Below are 4687 nucleotides of genomic sequence, written 5' to 3'. Positions count from 1 at the left end.
CTCAGGCCACACCCCTCAGCACAAGGGACACCCCCCTCGGGGCACGGGACCCACCCCTCGGGACACGGGACACACCCCTCGGGACACGGGACACACCCCTCGGGACACGGGACACACCCCTCGGGACACGCCCCGCCCCTCGGGAAGCGCCCACACCCCGGACACGCCCCCGGCTCCTCAGAGCCCGCGGCCCCGGAGCCATTGGGGTCCGGTGTGCGCGTTTCGGTGCTCCCGGCCCACAGCTCTCATCAAACGTGTAAATACGAGCGAGAGCACTGCGCCGGTGAGCACCCGTGACAGGGAACGCCTAAGGAAACCCATCCCGTGGATAAGTTGCTCGCACCGCTCCTGTGCAGGAGTGACGGGCAGTTTCACAAGGGACATACAAAGTGTCCCAAGGACACATGCGTTTGCTCTCCAAAATTTGTATAGAAAGTAGACTGAGCGTAGTAGACCTTGACAAAATTATAGCACGTGTATGTGAGCAATTTTTCAGAGTGAGTTATTGTCCCAACTTATATGACCAAATATTAAGTGCAAGACAATAGAATTTCAAGTGTTCCTTTGCTGGTAGAATTCTTATTTACCTCTTTCAAGTTTTTTCTCCTGGTTGCCTTCAAATTACATGTCTGTCCATTTTCTTTCATAAATCAGAAATGACGTATTTTTTATTTCCCTGCTCTATTTAATAAAGTTACAACCAAGATCAAATGCCTATATATGGTAAAATTGGTATTTCAGACAACTATTGACACCATCACACACATTCCAATGTTTGGTAACTTTCTGGGTAAATAATAAGATTGATGGGAAAATTGGGCACACCTTCAAAGCAAGGAAAAGACAAAGCTATAATTTGTTTTGTGCTAAGGATATAGTGCAAAAATCAGTTTATCAGGGTCAGGTGAGCAGAAATGGAAAGTAAAAACCATAGGAAGGAACACAACAGGCTTCATCTAGCATTTTGTTACCTAACGGTCACTCAGATTTTCTTGAGGCTTACTGGTTGATACAATTGTTGATTAGGGTAAAATTAATTTCTTCAAGATGAAAAAACCCTTAATCCTCACATAAATACATCAAAAACCTTATTATCATCTCAGCAGTTTTCCTAGCAGCTGTGCACCTTCAGGAGACCGATAAATACTGCAGAGCAAGGGTGTGAATGATGTGTTCATGTTTTTGTGATACAGTGTTTAGTGCAGGGAACAGATGGAGCAGGGATGGGGCACAGGGAACCCCCTAGGATGGCCCATCCCTCACTCAGTGCTCCCAGGGAGGGTGGCCCAGCACCCCCGCAGAGGGAAATGGGTGCTGAACTGGTACCTGCAGCTGAACAGATGCTACTTGAGCCTTCTGGCAAGTGGTGAAACATTGTTAGATGCTGCAACTACTAATTGAGTCTTAACCTTATTATGAGCAGACAGAAGCCATCTTTAGAGCAATCACGTTATGCTGACTGAACATAAATTCAATTAAAAATTATAGTGAGGACAAGCAGACCTCCCCTCCACTTTATAGAGAAACCCACATGTCAAATCTGACTGTGAATACCATTGCAGGGTAAATTAAATATGCTTGGATAGACACAAAGATATTACAGTACATTTCAAGTGCTTATGTTGTTCCCAGAAGCCTTTGCCCAGTTTCACATTTATGGGTTTGGTTTTTTTCTTTTCCCTTTTTTTTTTTTTTTCTTAAATTCTTCACACAATGGGATCTGTGTGCTTGTAACAGCAAGATTCTGGTTTATTGTGATTTGGAGCAGCTCCCAAATTCTCCAGTATTTATTGTGACTGGGTTGTCCCACCAGCCTGCCCCAGCAGCTTTAGGTGTGCTGAGCTATTGCCATACTGCTGCTGGCTTCTGGTGTCACTTTGTCACCAGTCCGCACCCCGGAGCAGCACCTTCTTACCACTCATCCATTTGCTCCCCAGTGAGCCCATGATGGACAACAAGCCATTTGCTCATGATTCCTGTTTAAATTCTTACAATTTCCATTTACAATTCACATTTACCTGCCCATTTATGTGAGCACTTGTATACTTACCTCTCCCTCCAGCCAGCCAAAGGGAGATCCATACACTGGTTTTGCTTCCTCCTAAACCATCACACTTTGAAATTGGCTGGAATGGATATTCCATCAGCAGAATGAAAGCTTTGAAAAAAATTGCAATTCCTAGCACACACAGTCAGGTGTGCCAGCTTGCTTCACATGGTTCTCATGCCAGCTCCATAGTGAGGAAGTGCTATGTGTTAGAAAAGTTTTGTACTGGATAAAATGTACAGCACAGAATAGTCACAACAGCACCCCTGTGCTGTCAGAGGTGAAATTGCCTGCTGTGCTGAAAGACACACTGCCTCGCCATGATTTATTTTTATATTTATCCTTACCTTTTGTAGCAGACCAGTGTGAATCTAACAAGTTTGCTGACTTATTTCTGCCTCATTTCTGGCTTAACTCAGGCACGAGTTAACAAAACTAGATCCAACCTGTTTAAACAACCCAAAGCATGTTTTAACAAAACTATAACCCAGCTGGCTTTGGAAACTCACTGTGCTGCCCACTGAGGGCACAATGTGCTTGCTCCAGGGTATGGTGCTGCACACCCCTCTAACGCCTTGCTCCTGTCTTCGCTTGGGTTTGGTACCTGGTGGATCAGCAGCCACTTGCAATCAGCAGTGAGTTCCTGCGGTTAATTGCTCCACACAAGTCTCTCTCCAACACAGCATGACTTCTCAGTGGGCTTGTTTTTTCAAAGGGTAATCTCATAGGAGGTGGTCTGGGTACAGGATTACTCGTAGAAGGACAATCTCATTAATAGCTTCCCCCCCGAGATAGATACATTTATGTATTTTTGGCAACTCTTCATTGTTGTTGGTAATGTAATTCCACTAGAGACAATGTTTACCAGAAGTTCTCTTTAAGCCAAGCCAGAAACTCCATTTGCCTTTATTTCCTAACGTGTTTATTACACACACAGGCTACAAACTAACAGAGGTTCAAATCTAAAGCACCATCTCTTCTCAAAGCAAGGCAATTTGGAAACTGTAAGACCTGCTTTCACTTCGAGCCTAACAATAAACACCATGGATGTCACACAGGACTCTGGTCATTATGTTTGTGTAACATTTAAATCTAAGACCTAAAAACCCTAGAGCACCCCAGACCAAACAGCTGCAACAAATGATTCATTCAGTTTTCAAAGGAGAGGCTTTGGGAGGGTTTCCTGGGTGTACATTTCAAGTAAGTGCTAAAACCCTTTTTTATTCTGGGTTGGTTTTTTTTTTTGTCAACAAATAATATACCAAGCTTTTCTTCCTCCCCACTCCTACATAAGAGAAGTATTTTAATTACATTTGATACCTCCTACAGAAAAGTTTACAAGAAGAATTTCATACGGGTTATTTCTGTTCCCTTTGCTTTCTGAAACCTTGGCTCAGTAATAAGCTTCAGTAATATCCCCGACTTCCCTGAATAAACTTCCCATGGTAAAGGAGACGTGCTGCTGGATGTCTGAGGGACAGAAAAGTCAGTCCCAGTTTCACATAGCTCCTTGCTTTGGGCAGGTTAAATGTGAGGCAGCAGGGAAAGCCAACAGCATGCTGGGCTGTGCCAACTGAAGCAGAGCCAGGAGCTGGAGGGAAGCAATGACTGCCCTTTCCTCAGATGCAGGGATAACCTGGGGGGGGGGGCAGGAAGACAGAGCCAGCAAAGCCAGGCTCTTCACAGTGCTGCATGGCAGGAGGATGAGATGGTGAAATAGAAATGGTTCAATCTAGACAGGAGGAAAACATTTTCCACTCAGAGGATAAAAAAACATCGCAACAGGGACCCAGAAACACGGTTCCATCTTTGGAGGCATCTGGACCCAGCTGAACAAAGCCCTGGACAGCCTGGTCTGACTCCAGTGTTGATCCTGCTTTGAGCCCTGGATGACCTCCAAGCTTCCTTCAAACCTGACTGAAGCACCAATGATTTGTACCAGTTTCACAACCCAAGTCATGTCAAACCTAAGGGTAAGCATGCCATCATTATTTGGTCAACAGACAAACTCATATCGATAGTTTTATATGGATAACAGCTATCTGGGGCTTAATTATTCTCTGTTCTAAAATTTCAGGCTGTGATGCTCTGGAGAAAACAGGTACAAGTACAGAGTGTTTTATTGGAAGACCAATAACACCCAAGACTGCTCGTTGATTGATTTTGGCCAACAGATTATTTTCAAGTGATTTTATTCTTCAAACATAGATCTGGATAGAATCAAACTGCCGGAGCCCATTTGTCTGGCCACAGATCTGTTAGAGAGAGACAAGCTAGACAATAGAGCTGACTGAAAATCAGGAAAACACAACTTCTACTTGGTGGTTTCACAAGTCTTTCCTAATAAACTAAACAAGTCTTTCCATTACATCTACAAGAGCAAAAGCAACTGTTGCTGTAATTATTTCTTTGATACCTCACTGTATTTTCATTAAGTTCTTAGAGTAAACAATTAACTACAGTATATACAAAGCAGCGAGTGAGTCGGTGAAATGCGTAGGTTAAGCAGGAACTCTGGCATACAACATTTATTATAGCTGCCAAATAATGAATTCATGTGGAAATTAGCAAGAGCACTAAAGTTAATTTGTCCCACTATTTTAATGGGAGATTAGTACATTGGCAGGCAAAACAGCAAGA

Source organism: Corvus brachyrhynchos, unplaced genomic scaffold, assembly GCF_000691975.1.
Source record: "Corvus brachyrhynchos isolate BGI_N302 unplaced genomic scaffold, ASM69197v1 scaffold279, whole genome shotgun sequence".
Lineage (NCBI taxonomy): Eukaryota > Metazoa > Chordata > Aves > Passeriformes > Corvidae > Corvus > Corvus brachyrhynchos.
The sequence above is the reverse complement of the archived record's forward strand: the minus strand, read 5'-3'. Positions refer to the sequence as shown.